The sequence below is a fragment of the Bos mutus genome, chromosome 9 (assembly GCF_027580195.1).
Source record: "Bos mutus isolate GX-2022 chromosome 9, NWIPB_WYAK_1.1, whole genome shotgun sequence".
Lineage (NCBI taxonomy): Eukaryota > Metazoa > Chordata > Mammalia > Artiodactyla > Bovidae > Bos > Bos mutus.
This window is the reverse complement of record NC_091625.1, coordinates 34,809,546-34,827,060: the sequence shown is the minus strand read 5'-3', so window position 1 is coordinate 34,827,060 and position 17,515 is coordinate 34,809,546.

Here is a 17,515-nt window from a genome sequence, read left to right as displayed (position 1 = left end):
GAGAGAGAGCAGGGGAGAGAGAGAGAGTGAGTGAGATTGGAATTATTGCTCATATAATGATGGAGACCAACTGGAGACCCAGGAGAGCCAAGGATGTACAGTTCCAATCCAAGTTTAAAGACCTGAGAACCAGAAATGCTGATGCTGATGGTGTAAGTTCCAACTTTAAATCCAGTAATCTTGAGACCCAACAAGATCCACTTTTCAGTTTGAATCCAAAAGCTTAAAAACATCAATGTCACAGCTTAACCACTCAAGCAGGAAGAACTCCCTCTTATTCAGTATTTTTGTTCTCGTCAGGTCTTTAATTAATGGGATGAGTCCCATCCGTGTTAGGGAGGTCAACCAGCTATATTCGGTCTATTTATTTAAATGTCCATCTTGTCTAAAAACCCCCGCACAAGCACATCCAGAATAATGTTTGACTAGATGTCTGCGCACCCAGTCAAGGTGACACATAAAATTAACCATTACAATACTTAAACTGTTTTCCTACTTACTTTGAAAATATGGCTTTCTAGCTCCTCTTGACATAATTCAGATTGTACGGCAGCACCGAAGACCCTCATTCCCATGTAGTAACAGAAAGACGGAGCCGAGCAGAGGTTGTCACTGTCCCCATCTCTCCCTGAAACACTGTGCCCCCACACTCACCTGGTCTTCCTGGCTGGCCTCAGCACATTCAGATTTGGGACCCCCACGTGTAAGCTGTATTGTCTACGAGAGCTAATGTTGGTCTTTGGGAGTGACTCTGTGTGTGTTCCTATGGTAACTATTTTAGACACTGAGAAAAACTAAGAGGCGTATACACAACTTATCCTAATGGAGAGACCTCAAAGGAGAACTGAAATCAGGGTGGACATGACCACCCTAAAGAATTCTAAAGGATTTGAAACACCAGGATTCCTTCTCCTGACCCCTAGTTACCCTGAGGTGCAGAGAACAACAAAAACCACCACGAACTAGAACTCCTGGGGCATCATTCTAGAGGGAGTTAGGCAGACACAAGAGTGTGTCATGTTGAGGAAAAGGGACTAGCTCTCGAGGCAGGACTATAAATCCAGAGCTTTCGCATTGATTGAAGTAGACGTGATTCTGAAAGTGAGTAAATACCCAAGGAAATTGGTTACTATGCACTTTTTTAAAACCATTGATTTCTCAATCCTTAATTTCAGGCAAATATTGGCAGTTTCTTCATGCTAAAAGGTATGAGTGAAGATTAAGCACTGAACCAGAAAGCAGCTTTAGGCTAAAGGGAGAGAAAGTCAAACTCCATTACAAAGTGGTAAATACAAAAACCATATCAATTAATGAGTGGTTTTTACATACCTGGTGCCTGGGTTCGTCTAACAGCTCCTTCACTATTCACCAGTAACCCTCCAGGTGAACTTTTACAAGCTTCATTTTGGACGCTGGTGGTCTATAAGTTCCTTTAGGGGAAAAAGTATATCCTATTCTCCCATTCCCTAAGACTCTTAAAATAGAATTTTCACATCATAATGACTCAATAAATATGCTATATTAAATGAATGGATTTAATTTCCTTAAATTCATTCCTCCCAGTTAAATATAACATTCAAGTTAGCAAAAGCAGTGCTAACTAAAGAAAATGAAATTGTGATAATCACACACAATTAAAACACACTATCAGAAAAACATCTTTGACTATGCCAAAGCCTTTGACTGTGTGGATCACCACAAACTGTGGAAAATTCTGAAAGAGATGGGAATACCAGACCCCCTGACCTCCCTCCTGAGAAATCTGTATGCAGGTCAGGAAGCAACAGTTAGAACTGGACATGGAACAACAGACTGGTTCCAAATAGGAAAAGGAGTACATCAAAGCTGTATATCGTCACCCTGCTTATTTAACTTATATGCAGAGTACATCAGGAGAAACACTGGGCTGGAAGAAGCACAAGCTGGAATCAAGGTTGCCGGGAGAAATATCAATAACTTCAGATATGCAGATGGCACCATGCTTATGGCAGAAAGTGAATAAGAACTAAAGAGCCTCTTGGGTGAAAGTGAAAGAGGAGAGTGAAAAAGTTGGCTTAAAGCTCAAATTCAGAAAACTAAGATCATGGCATCCGGTCCCATCACTTCATGGGAAATAGATGGGGAAACAGTGTATAGGCTTTATTTTGGGGGGCTCCAAAATCCCTGCAAATGGTGAGTGCAGCCATGAAATTAAAAGACGCTTGCTGCTTGGAAGAAAAGCTATGATCAACCTAGATAGCATATTACAAAGCAGAGACATTACTTTGCCAACAAAGTCTGTCTAGTCAAAGCTATGGTTATTCCAGTAGTCATGTATAGATGTAAGAGTTGGTCTATAAAGAAAGCTGAGCACCCAAGAATTGATGCTTTTGAACTCTGGTGTTGGAGAAGACTCTTGAGAGTCTCTTGGACTGCAAGGAGATCCAACCAGTCCATCCTAAAGGAAATCAGTCCTGAATATTCATTGGAATGACTGATGCTGAAGCCGAAACCCAATACTTTGGCCACCTGATGCGAAGAGCTGACTCATTTGAAAAGATCCAGATGCTGGGAAAGATTGAAGGCAGGAGGAGAAGGGGATGACAGAGGATGAGATGGTTAGATGGCATCACCAACTCAATGGACATGAGTTTGAGTAAGCTCAGGGAGTTGGTGATAGACAGGGAGGCCTACCGTGCTGCAGTCCATGAGGTCACAAAGAGTCAGACACAACTGAGCGACTTAACTGAACTGAACCTTGTTATTTAATCTGCATGGTGGATGCAGGAAGGAGTCAATTCTCCTATTTATAAATGTGTTCTCAGTCACATGTATGTAATCTTTTTGTAATATATATTAGTTAAATCTTCCAAATAACAGAAGATTCCTAAATTGATACGTTTTCCCCTACAACTAACATGTTCACCTCACTTATGCTGGAAGACAGTGATATTCATGGAATTTCTGTTTCCTCCATGTTCAGAAAAGAGTACAGAAATCAGAAAATCAGGTACTGAAGACCTACACTGAAAAAATAGGGGATTAAGGATAAAGAGAACGAGGTTAGATTGCAATGCACTCTAATGATGGGTCCTTTGTGTTGAAATTGTGAAGACTTTAGCAGCTTTTTTTAAAGGGGGGCTAACATGATGAATTGATTTTTCTAGGAAGACATAATCTGGTAGCTTCTTCAGACCATCCCCTTCTGGGGTGTGGCGGGGGGAGAGAGGGCATACAATCAGAGGATGTTGTGGTAATCCAGTGACCCAGGGAAGAAGTGGGCTTGCATTAGGGCATTGCTGCTAAGAATGGAAATATACTGACATGTGTAAGACATCTGTTGAAGCAACAATTTATGGAGGCTCATGCCTGATAAAGGGAATGAGAGGAAAGAAAAAAAGTGAAATAGCAAAGTTTCTACACCATGGGATTAAAATAATGAGAATTCCATTCATATAAGTGAGTCTGATAAAAGGAGAAATAATCAAATTGGTACTGGATCTGCTAAGTCTGAGATGACAACAGGATATATCTTCTCTGTGCTACAGTTTCCACCTCTATAAAGTGGGGGAAATAGCCTCAGCTTTTAGGATATAATTGAAGACTAAATGAGATAATACTAAGCACTTGCAACAGTGTCTGGCACTTGGCAAGTACAATCTAAGTCTTTGTTATATAAATATACATCTGTAAACAGCTTCAAATGCAGAAAGAGATTTTACATATGAGGCCTTCTACTTAGGTATAGACTGAAGTATCATTGACTTCTGCTTCAGGCTCTCCATATTTGCTGATTTATTTCTCCTGCCCTCCCAATGCCTACTTTACTTCTAATCACTGATGTCTTACCTCATGTATTACCCCCATGGGAACATGTTTCCATGTCTAAATTAGCTCCATATCCTCACATTTGTCTGCTTTTTAAGCGCCCTTTTTTTTTTTTTTTTGGTACCATAAATTTTACAGTAAATGGTAGCAGTTGTTCTTAGTTTTAGTTTGCTAGCTCATCAACTATGCCCAGACTAGGATGTTAAATTCCACAGAGACAAAACTAGGATGTTAAATTCCACTGAACCTGTTTAGTTCACCACTGAATCTCTAACGCATACATGATTCCTGGTGCCCAAAGACAAGCAGCCACTGTCAGGATCCGAAGTGTGGCGGGATTAAGGGACTCAAAAGAGAAAGTCACACAAACTAGCAACAGAAGGAAACCGCAGTTAACTCCAGATACAAAGGAGCAAGAGAAGAAAGTCACGTTACCTGAGCCCAGTGGGAGCTGGTGGTAGAGAAGAGACCTGGCAACAAGAGCTAAAGCCAGAATCAAGGTTCAACAGTGAGAAGGGAAGATGTATAATGACCCTAATTCACTTTCCTCCCATCCTTCCATTGTCTAAATACAACCAGAGGGCAGGGCAAGGAGCCAGGGTAGTGCAGTCTGTGGCAATCAGCCTCTCATGGCACAAAGCAGGGCAGAGAAGAACTCAAGGGCAATAAGAGAATAACCAACACAGCATCCAGTGAGCACCAGTAGCTGTTTAATCAATGTAGAGATGACTATTAAAGCCAAAAGCATAGACCAGAATTCTAGCAGAAGTATATTTAGAAATGAACAGAAAATCCAGGAGCAAATCTTATGACCAGATTTAGGGACCAAGAAAAGAAAAAAAGTTTAAAGGAAGGAATGTGATATCTGCTGCATGTCACCCATTTTTTCATATCTATTTCTCATGTGCTGATTCTATAATTTTACCCTTGAGTATTTTCAATAACCAACTTTCCCATCCCACATTTCAGTTGAGACACATTTCTCATCCATTTTGAAGCTTGTGGTGTTTATTAGAATGTGAAGTTCTGCCTTTGAGTCCACTGGAGAGGAAAAAAAATTATAAATGTAGTAAAAAGAAAAAAGAGAGAGGGGGAAATCAAGAGACTGCAATCACCATATCACTAAACAAATTAGTTTCACTAGCTAACTATAAAAGCAAACTTGGAAAAGGTGAAGTAAGTAGATATCGAAATGTCCTGCTTCATCAGAGAAGCTGGAAAAGGAGGGGGACAAACAATCATGAAAAAGATAACAGACAAAAAAGGAAATTCCATTTCAAACCTATAGAGAATCCTACCTACAGGGTCCAATATCTATTTAGAGTACAATACCTACAACAAAATTAATTAGAATGTTTGCAAAGTTTTGGAGATCCAGAGTTCAAGACAGGATCTAAGCTTCTTGGCAACAGGAAATCTCATAAGGCCCTTTTCAGCTCTGGTCTACTGATCAGATATTTCATAGAACACAGAATTATTGTTGTTTTTGTTATAGTTGCAGAAACACTCCAAGTGACAAAATTTGGATAGACCCTTATAGAAAAACTGAGTGAGATGCTTGTCAGTATTTGTATCAGCAGTATTTGTATTTTCAGTTTCTCTATTAAAAGACCTGTAATTGCTAACAGTGCTCTCTTGTAGCTCCTCTAATTTACACTATGATAATCTAAGCCTTAAATGTTACATTTTTTACAAAACAAAAATGTTACATGTAGGCACTTAGATCATTTCATGAGTTCTGCCTAAAATATTCCTAGAAATTTTATAGTATTAAAAAAGTCTAGTAATCTTTATTTCACCAAAGAGATGGGATTGTCAGTTCTCTATTTCCCAACATAGGACAATTGATACCAGTTTCAAACAATCATCAAGCCCTTGGAATTTGGCTTGAGGTAAAACTCAACCATATATGCAGTGTGAGTAGACAGAGTCTTTTAGAACTTTGAAGATTAGCTACATAATTAGAAGCATTTTGGTTCTATTTCACTCTTATATAGGGCTTCCCTGGTGGCTGAGCCTCAAAGAATCCATATGCAATGCAGGAGCCACAGGAGACACGGGTTCGATCCCTAGGTTGGGAAGATCCCCTGCAGGAGGGCATGGCGACCTACTCCAGTATTCTTCCCTGGAGAATCCCATGGACACAGGAGCCTGGCAAGCTACAGACCATAGGATCACAAAGAGTCAAACATGACTGAAGTGAGGCAGCACACACACACGCATGCTTGTATTCCCATAATACGACCCTTCTGATTGTGTAAACTGCAGGATTCAGGCAGAAATAATGGATCATAGTAAGGGTAAGGGTGAAATCATCCTTAGAATGTGGGGCAGAGACTTGCTCTATTTTGTTTGCCTCATTATTCCTAGAAAATACCTGGCATATAATAAGCACTCAAAAAATACTTCCTGAATGAAAATGAATGAATGAACAATCACTTTCAGTTCAGTTCAGTTGCTCAGTCGTGTCCCACTCTTTGCGACCCCATGAATTGCAGCACGCCAGGACTCTCTGTCCATCACCACTCCCAGAGTTCACTCAAACTCATGTCCATCGAGTCGGTGATCCCATCAGCCATCTCATCCTCTGTCATCCCCTTCTCCTCCTGCCCCCAATTCCTCCCAGCATCAGAGTCTTTTCCAATGAGTCAACTCTTCGCATGAGGTGGCCAAAGTACTGGAGTTTCAGCTTTAGCATCATTCCTTCCAAAGAACACCCAGGACTGATCTCCTTTAGAATAGACTGGTTGGATCTCTTTGCAGTCACAGGGACTCTCAAGAGTCTTCTCCAACACCACAGTTCAAAAGCATCAATTCTTCAGCGCTCAGCTTTCTTCACAGTCCAACTCTCACATCCATAATGACTACTGGAAAAACCATAGCCTTGATTAGATGGACTTTTGTTGGCAAAGTAATGTCTCTGCTTTTCAATATACTATCTAGGTTGGTCATAACTTTCCTTCCAAGGAGTAAGCGTCTTTCAATTTCATGGCTGCAATCACCATCTGCAGTGATTTTGGAGCCCAAAAAAAATAAAGTCTGACACTGTTTTCACTGTTTCCCCATCTATTTGCCATGAAGTGATGGGACCAGATGCCATGATCTTCGTTTTCTGAATGTTGAGCTGTAAGCCAACTTTTTCACTCTTCTCTTTCAACTTCATCAAGAGGCTTTTTAGTTCCTCTTCACTTTCTGCCATAAGGGTGGTGTCATCTGCATATCTGAGGTTATTGATATTTCTCCCAGCAACCTTGATTCCAGCTGTGCTTCTTCCAGCCCAGCATTTCTCATGATGTACTCTGCATAGAAGTTAAATAAGCAGGGTGACAATATACAGCCTTGACGGACTCCTTTTCCTATTTGGAACCAGTCTGTTGTTCCATGTCCAGTTCTAACTGTTGCTTCCTGACCTGTGTACAGATTTCTCAAGAGGCAAGTCAGGTGGTCTGGTATTCCCATCTCTTTCAGAATTTTCCACAGTTGATTGTGATCCACACAGTCAAAGGCTTTGGCATAGTCAATAAAGCAGAAATAGATGTTTTTCTGGAACTCTCTTCCTTTTTCCATGATCCAGCATATGTTGGCAATTTGGTCTCTGGTTCCTCTGCCTTTTCTAAAACCAGCTTGAACATCAGGAAGTTCACGGTTCACGTATTAAAGCCTGGCTTGGAGAATTTTGAGCATTAGTTTACTAGCGTGTGAGATGAGTGCAATCGTGTGGTAGTTTGAGCATTCTTTGGCACTGCCTTTCTTTGGGATGGGAATGAAAACTGACCTTTTCCAGTCCTGTGGCCACTGCTGAGTTTTCCAAATTTGCTGGCATATTGAGTGCAGCACTTTCACAGCATCATCTTTCAGGATTTGAAAGAGCTCAACTGGAATTCCATCACCTCCACTAGCTTTGTTCCTAGTGATGCTTTCTAAGGCCCACTTGACTTCACATTCCAGGATGTCTGGCTCTAGGTCAGTGATCACACCATCGTGATTATCTGGGTTGTGAAGATCTTTTTTGTACAGTTCTTCTATGTATTCTTGCCAATATTAAGAGATATTCTCTTCTTACTATCTTCTGCTTCTGTTAGGTCCATACCATTTATGTCCTTTATTGAGCCCATCTTTGCATGAAATGTTCCCCTGGTATCTCTAATTTTCTTGAAGAGATCTCTAGTCTTTCCCATTCTGTTGTTTTCCTCTATTTCTTTGCATTGATTGCTGAGGAAGGCTGTCTTATCTCTCCTGCTATTCTTTGGAACTCTGCATTCAGATGCTTATATCTTTCCTTTTCTCCTTTGCTTTTCACTTCTCTTCTTTTCACAGATATTTGTAAGGCCTCCCCAGACAGCCATTTTGCTTTTTTGTATTTCTTTTCCATGGGGATGGGCTTTTCTCTGTCTCCTGTATGATGTCACGAACCTCCATCCATAGTTCATCAGGCACTCTATCTATCAGATCTAGTCCCTTAAATCTGTTTCTCACTTCCACTGTACAATCATAAGGAATTTGATTTAGGTCATACCCGAATGGTCTAGTGGTTTTCCCTACTTTCTTCAATTTAAGTCTGAATTTGGTAATAAGCAGTTCATAATCTGAGCCACAGTCAGCTCCCGGTCTTGTTTTTGCTGACTGTATAGAGCTTCTCCATCTTTGGCTGCAAAGAATGTAATCAATCTGATTTCGGTATTGACCATCTGGTGATGTCCATGTATAGAGTATTCTCTTGTGTTGTTGGAAGAGGGTGTTCGCTATGAGCATTGCGTTCTCTTGGCAAAACTCAGCCTTTGCCCTGCTTCATTCAGTATTCGAAGGCCAAATTTGCCTGTTACCCCAGGTGTTTCTTGACTTCCTACTTTTGCATTCCAGTCCCCTATAATGAAAAGGACATCTTTTTGGGGTGTTAGTTCTAAAATGTCTTGGAGGTCTTCATAGAACCGTTCAACTTCAGCTTCTTCAGCATTACTGGTTGGGGCATAGACTTGGATTACTGTGATATTGAATGGTTTGCCTTGTAAACAAATAGAGATCATTCTGTCGTTTTTGAGATTGCATCCAAGTACTGCATTTTGGACTCTTTTTTTGACCATGATGGCTACTCCATTTCTTCTAAGGGATTCCTGCCCACACCTGATCTAATACATGTATCTTCAGAATGGAGAAAAGCACTTATAGTGAATCACCCTGGGATCTAAGTATAAAAGTAAATTTGTGAAAATTTCCTTTATGACTCAGGGAGCTCTTTTTTAAGAACCAGCTCATAGTGTGGAAACTTCTCAGTCTAATATTTGACAGACCATTCCCTATTCTGACTTTCAAGTCTCCTCAAATTATTAAGTCACAATCCTGACAAACATATCAACCAAGGTAGACTCCATGAGCACTTAGCTTTTGTTCTTAGCATGGGGGGAAATAGAAACAACAAAAGTACTTCTTGTATCTAATTTATGTAAATGAGATGATCCATTTTTATTACTAAATTTGGATTCTATCGATCCCAGCCACAGTTAACTTGTTTGATTTCACATTGAGAGAAGGGAATGGAGATAAAGAATCCTTGCAAAATATAACCCTAAACAAAAAAGAATTTAATAATACCTTTGTTTCTATTTATTCTGGAAGCAAGTATTCTTTTTTTTTCTTTCTTTTTTTTAAAATTTTATTTTTAAACTTTACAATATTGTATTAGTTTTGCCAAATATCTAAATGAATCCACCACAGGTATACCCGTGCTCTAATGAATGTATCAGGAACCTTATCATGTGTCTCTTAGTAGACAGCTTTCAAGAAAAGATTTATTATCACCTAATTTTTTTGTAGAAGCAGGATTGTGAGTAGATGACTAGTGGAAAATGTCTTTTGACCTGACTTTCAGGCTCCATTATTCACATCTGCTCTATGGCTCCAAATGCATGATGTCTTAACTAGAAACAAATTTTTACCATGGGACAACCAGACACCAACTAATCTAGGTATAAGCAAACCACACCATTTCCAGTGTGCCCTTAGTGTGTACCTTCAACCTGCTGAGGGAGACAGAAGCTGTGCTTTAGTCATGGAGGTTTTCATTGTCTCACTTTTTAGTTTATTAATGCAAATATTATATATTGCTTGCCTATGTATGCCAGTGCTATACTAAGATTTGGTCATCTGTAATGTAAGGCCAGCTTCCTCTAGGACAAGAAAATCATTGTAAACTCCAAGGGGAGTTCTGTCCATGAGCACAAACTAGAACCAACTTAGATCGTTCAGAATCTTTGGTGTGGTGGCCATTTTCATGTTCATTATCCCATGTGATATGCATATATTTAAGAGTCTTAAAAATGAGGCTGAGAGTGATTGCTTAGTCTGCTAGAGGTGACAGAGTTAGGGAACAGGACTTCTCTTCCACAAAATTCATTGCATGCTACATTGCTACCCTGGAGCCACCTGTCCTAAATCACTGCTTTCTCTTCTACAATATATCCCATACTGAAAGGAAATTGTGAGGCAAATAAACATACTTTGCAAGGACTAAGAAATTCCAAAATCCTCTAAATAAAGAGATTAATTTTAAAATAGAAAAAAAATGTACAGAATAAATTGAAAAATATGGCTAATGAAGGTAGATAGAAACTGGTCAAAAGTAAAAATGATTTTTAAAAATTTTATTGGATAAAGGGATCCCTAAAAATTAAATCAAATATTTGATGGGCTAAAGAGTCAAAAGCTTAAGATGTAAAACTAAGTTTTTTCATGTCTCAAGGGAAACAGTTTTCAAAGATCATCTGAGCTTGAAACTCAGACTAGATGCTTGTAAATTTTACACCAATGTTTTTTCAGACTAGAATATAGGTCCTTGGCTTAGCATGAAATTCTCTTCAAAATCTGGTGTTAACATCCTCTTCCATTTGCATTCATCTTCTAGTCTGATTTCAGTGTGTCTCCCCAGTCTTCCTAATAGACCATGTGTGTCTGGGTGACACAACTTACCACAATGTTATATTCATCAGTTACTTACCCAGATTCCCCATAGATGCCTGAGACTTGATTTTCATAGCTAACATATACTGAGTGCATACTGAAAATGCTTTTCTCATTTAATTTTCAAAACAACTCTCTGACCTAGGTACTATCCTCATTTTACAGATATCGGGTCAAAGACATTAAGTACCATGCTCAAGGCGAAGGACTAGTAACCCAAATCTAGCTCAAAGCCTTACCATATAACCACATCAGGCTTTCTCTAGTATTCATATTTTTATTCCCAATTCTAACCCAGTCCCTCAGATGGAGCAGATGCTGAATAAGTGTTGGAATGATGATTGAATGAAAGCCCAAATTAGTTCCTCCTCCTCCTCCACTCCCCCACTTCCTTATATCTCAACCTTCATTGCAGGAGATTTACTGCCCAGACTGAAATTAAATTAGATTGCTTTCCTTAACTACACACTGACTAACTTGTGAAGGGCAACAGCTCAGAAATATACTTCGTAGCAAGGGGATATCAGTCCGGAACTAAATCCACACATAACCCACTAAGTGAGATTTGAGAGTTGGCTGTATTCAATAACACATACTTAGATCGAAATATCTCCAGATCTTCATGAAATATTCATGGCTTTATGTTTATGAAATCCTCATTGCATTTCATAAATACTAACAATAATATTTCACCAAGAGCAAAAAAAAAGACTTATAGAATTAAGTGATTTGATTTGGCAAAGATCTGTCAGTAAATCTCTAGCTAAGACCAAAATAGATACTATAAATCTGACTACTTGGTCTCAAGAGAGAAGAACTAGTTTTCTTCCACTAGCTCACCATCTTGCTAACGACATTTTTTCTTCTTCCTACGTCCCTTTTTCTCTTTTCCCTCTTATCTCATTCCTACCCTTTGCCAAACACAGGAAGTATGTTGTAGGGGAAATAGGACCCCTTGTCGGATCCATTAAGAAAAAAAATCCCTAAATTCCTCAGAAAGCATCACCCTTTCCCTTTCTGGAACCCATGTCTTTTCCCTAAATATTCAGTAATTACAAAGGTTTTATGAGGGGGAATGTTTGTGTGTGTGTGTGTGTATTAGTCACTCAGTCCTGTCTGACTCTTTGAGGGGGAATGGATACAAGTATAAGTAATGGCTGAATACCTTCACTGTTCACCTGACACTGTTACAATATTGTTAATTGGCTGTACCTCAATACAAAATAAAAAGATTTTTAAAAATAAGTAAATCAAGTGTTTTCTTAAATGGACCCCAAAGCAAATTTTCTCTTAGCACAGCATTATGTCAGAACCAGACTGGGATTCTAACATTCTATATTTTTTCATCCATTTTACCCCGGAAATAAGAACAATGAGATGCAAAAGCAACCTTTCATTGGCATTTTTCTAGTATTAATCAAGTAGTGCTTTCCTTTCTTAAAGCCCTCTCACTAAAGAAGAGACTACCAGAATTTAACCACGTAATATCAAAGGTGAAAAAGAAAATATTGGATTCACCTTCATTCAGGTTTTTTTCCATAGGATGTTATGGAAAAACTTGAACAAATTTTTTGGCCAGCCCAATACAATTGTATCATTTATTCAGAAAAAGTGCATGAATCTTACTAAGTCTTTTTCACAATATTAGAAATCTGATTATCATAATCGAATGAACTTGAAGGACATAATTCTTCTTCAGTCAACAAATTAACTTAAAATCATAATATTGAGTAGATAATAAAGTACAGATCAACTTGTTTTCAGAGCCACCAAAAAGTATCGATGTGATTTAGATAGCCTTAAAATGTTAACACAAAATCAATATTTGACATATTAAAATATTTAAATTCTGTGCTGAAAATGCATTAAAGATTTAATGGAAGAAAACAAAATTATTATAAGGTTCCAAATTAAGTAGAGTTAATGCCACAAACAACATATCATTTTTACTGTTTCATGAACTCAAAATTCTAAACCACGGTAGGGAAAATTGTTCAATTTTTCACTGGTATAATAATTTAACTCTCCTATGGTTGAAAAAATGGACTATGATTAGTTGTCAGCTTTGCAAGTTAGTACTGAAAATGTTTTACTTTTTGTGCTAATAACAATCTAAACACCTGTAATTTTTTAAAATTAATTTTACAAAATTCTCTTCATACTTCTTTGTTAAAAGAATGGATAAGCAAAGAAAACAAGTGAAGATACATAAAAAATATTTCAGTGCTTTGGAAACATAATTGGGCATTGTAGGAAGATAACCAGAGTGCACATAAAAATAAGAGCTGAAATACTAGAAACTGTATATCAAAAAAGTAACATTCATGAGGACTGCTGCTGCTGCTGCTAAGTCACTTCAGTCATGTCCAACTCTGTGCGACCCCATAGACGGCAGCCCACCAGGCTCCCCGGTCCCTGGGATTCTCCAGGCAAGAAGACTGGAGTGGGTTGCCCTTTCCTTCTCCAGTGTATGAAAGTGAAAAGCGAAAGTGAAGTCACTCAGTCGTTTCCGACTCTTAGCGACCCCATAGACTGCAGCCTACCAGACTCCTCCGTCCATGGGATTTTCCAGGCAAGAATACTGGAGTGGGATGCCATTAACTCTACTTTGGTGAGGAGCACTCAGTTACTTTGATAATTAGAGTTTGATGAGAAGGGAATTATGTCATCTTGCACTTCTCTCAAACTGGGAGCACTGTGTCATAATCTGTATCAATGTCTTCACTTCACCTCTGTCTGAGCAGAGGTACTTATGATCAAGTGAGCTTACTTCCAGAATTTTTTTTTTCCACATAGACTAAATATAAGGATTTTAGAATACTTTAAGGTCTCTTTTTCTCTCCTAATTATAAACTGTTTGGCAGCAATCTGGGCCCCCACCTGCTGGTCAGTTTGAGAACTTGTGGAATTCATTTATCCTGTTGTTTTTATTACTCAAGATTGGCACTCATTCCTATTTGCACAACATTGCACACTTTGCACGCTTTAAAATATTTTTAATGTGCAGCCACAAAATCAATTCTTGAATCTTATCCTTACTATTCTCTAAATTAAGTGCTGTACATTTCTCCAGAAATATAGGGAAGAGATAATTAACTTGAAACAATCTTATTTATGCCAAGCCTTTTTCTGAGATTTTCAAGTAATTCTGCAAGAATTTTAGGAGTATATGAAGCAATTTTATTTGAAAAAAAAAATCTCTCTCAAATGACTAAATACCCCTTGCTTTTTACTATTTTTGTTTCTGAGTTTTCACTCCAAAAGAAAGAAAACTCCTGAGAGACTGACAATATGATCTCCAAAGTTTCTACCAGCTCTCAAATTCTGCAATTCTGTGAAAATAGATCGATGCAGATAATGCCCAGGAAAGATTCTATGGCAAAATCACTTGTTTGACGCAGGTCCTAAAACTCAGCTTGAACTAAGGATATGTTAAAATCAAATAAGACCGTTTTTGCATTATTCATAAGATGAATAGCCAAATAAAGGAAGAACCATTTTTCCTAAGATTTGATGATAGGTTTTCTTAAAACAGTTTTGCCTTTCTTTGCTTTATTTTCCTTTCTTTTTCCCTTTTATTCTTTCTTATAATTATATTCTTGGGGGTAGTTCAAATGTCTTCTCCCTGAAATATTAAAACCCCAGTTTTCTTATCACCTCTTTAAATGGGTTTCATAATTCCTCTACAATGAGCCTTATTGTAATATTTTGAACAATTAGACCTGACATCATGTTCAAGGAAAATGAATAGATACTTTAGTTGAAATTACTTGAATTTTTTTTTTTTTTTTTGCCCTATTTCTTTAATCCAGATAAAACTTACATTTCCAAAGAAAAGCCACCTATCTACTACAGAATGTTAGGAAACTAGATCAATCTTGAGCAAACAGCTAAGAAAAATTTACCATGACATTTGCCTTAAAACTAAATGGTCCTGGAATAAGAGATGTGTCTGTTCAAAATGTGTTTTTATAGGTTCCAGGCCTTAGTTCTCCTAAGGCAAAGATACTTAGTTTAACAACGAAATATTCATATTAGATAGCTCGTACAAATGCAGTGAGCAAGACAGCAGTTATTCTTTCAGATTTATTTGAATCGGTAAATGTTCCTACACTGCAGACTCCACTCCCGCTGAAATAAGGTCCAACAAGCATCCTAATGGCAGCCAAACCATATCTGGTCTCCCCGATTTTTAGAAACACACCCCCCACCTCGAATCCCACATTCCCAGTGAGCTGATGCCTCTCTCTGACATTCACAACCCCGTGGGGAGAAACTGCCAGGGCCCTAGACGTGGTCCCCACTCCTCACTCACTTCTGCCTCAGCCCACTCCAGTCTCACTTTTGATCCTGTTTCTCCAGCAAGAACACACTTCCTCAGGAGGGCCAAGTTGCTAAAAGCTAGTGGAAAACTTTCACTTTCCAAAGTCTTTGACCTGTCATTAACATTTGATACAAATGTCTGCTCCTTAATTGTTAGCTTCTGTGATAACACTCCTGATTTTTCACCACTTTTCTGGCTTCTTCTTTTCCACCCAAATTTAAATGTCCACCTCCCCAGGGAAAAGCGCTGATCCCTTTTTGGCCCTTATTCTCCACCCTCTCCTTCAGTGGCCCCCTTTTCTCATGTGATTTTCTTATGCCAACTCCTCCGAATTTACACTTCACACGTCACTTCTGAACTCCAGGTGCAAATATTCAACTCCTTAATTAACATTTCAAGTTGGATGTTTTATGATGACCAGTCAGCTAATTAGCTCCTATGATCATTGTCTCCCCTACTTGCTTCTTTTCTGTTATGTCATATCTAGTTTCTCCTAGAGGACAGGTCCTCCTTGATACCTAAGTATTCCTCATTCACAGAAACAAACAGTACCATTGCTTCTACCTCCAGAGTCTCATGTGGGTTTGTTTGTTTTCTCTGTCTCCTGCCATCCACTCACTTGACCCATTATCACTGCTCCCCCAATCAGTCCTCCTAAATTGTCTCCCCATATCCATTCTCCATAGATTAGTGAAAAGAATATTTTAAAAGTTCAAATTTGATTATGCTATCAATTTAAAGGCTATCAATGTCTGTCCATTACTAACCTGGACTACACAGCCTCCCACAATTGGGGCAGGACTGGCCTGGCCAGCCCTAATTTGTGCCTCTCCCCCTCACTCCACACACTCCTAGAAGTCCTGCCAAACAACTTTCTCTTACATCTCATAGGTACTCCTAGCTATAAAAAGAGGATAAGAAATGTGATCTTTTAGCTGGGATCCAAGAACACAGATTCTGTTGTTAAGGGGCAAGGAGAGAATGAACAGTGGATAGCAGATTGGAGACAATAAATTAATTCTTAGGGAGAATAGGAGAAAGTAAGATTGCTTATAGGTTTATGGGTTGAGGTTCACATGAACTGGACATGGAACAACAGACTGGTTCCAAATAGGACAAGGAGTACGTCAAGGCTGTATATTGTCACCCTGCTTATTTAATATAGATGCAGAGTACATCATGAGAAACACTGGGCTGGAAGAAGCACAAGCTGGAATCATGATTGCCGGGAGAAATATCAATCACCTCAGATATGCAGATGACACCAGCCTTATGGCAGAAAGTGAAGAGGAACTCAAAAGCCTATTGATGAAAGTGAAAGAGGAGAGTGAAAAAGTTGGCTTAAAGCTCAACATTCAGAAAACTAGGATCATGGCATCTGGTCCCATCACTTCATGGGAAATAGATGGGGAAACAGTGGAAACAATGTCAGACTTTATTTTGGGGGGCTCCAAAATCACTGCAGATGGTGATTACAGCCACGAAATTAAAAGACACTTACTCCTTGGAAGGAAAGTTATGACCAACCTAGATAGCATATTGAAAAACAGAGACATTACTTTGCCAATAAAGGTCTGCCTAGTCAAGGCTATGGTTTTTCCAGTGGTCATGTATGGATATGAGAGTTGGACTGTGAAGAAAGCTGAGTGCCGAAGAATTGATGCTTTTGAACTGTGGTGTTGGAGAAGACTCTTGAGAGTCCCTTGGACTGCAAGGAGATCCAACCAGTCCATTCTGAAGGAGATCAGTCCTGGGTGTTCTTTGGAAGGAATGATGCTAAAGCTGAAACTCCAGTACTTTGGCCACCTCATGCGAAGAGTTGACTCATTGGAAAAGACTCTGATGCTGGGAGGGATTGGGGGCAGGAGGAGAAGGGGACGACAGAGGATGAGATGGCTGGATGGCATCACTGACTCAATGTACATGAGTTTGGGCGAACTCTGGGAGTTGGTGATGGACAGGGAGGCCTGGCGTGCTGCGATTCACGGGGTCGCAAAGAGTCGGACACGACTGAGCAACTGAACTGAACTGAACTGAATCTGCCTCTCCCAATAGATCATAAACTTAGGAAAGCAAGGTCTATTTCTCTCATGTTCACAATTTTATCCAAGCATTTTGCTCACTATCTGCTACTCACAGGCAATCAATATATATTTGCTTAACAAATGAATAAAATAATTAAGGAAAAATAATGGGTAAATGAGTATACATGACCTTCCACCACTCAACATCCTTTAAATATTACTTGACATTTTAATGTGGTATGCTAGTGTTAGTGCTATTTACTAACACTAATATAAGTATTTCTGGCACCCTGTCACTGGGCACATGGTAGGATTACACATACAGTGCTCCTTGTGTCTGGGTGAAGTCATGTCACTATGGCCAATGAATTGCAAGCCAAGGATTTAATTGCCAACACGGGACCTA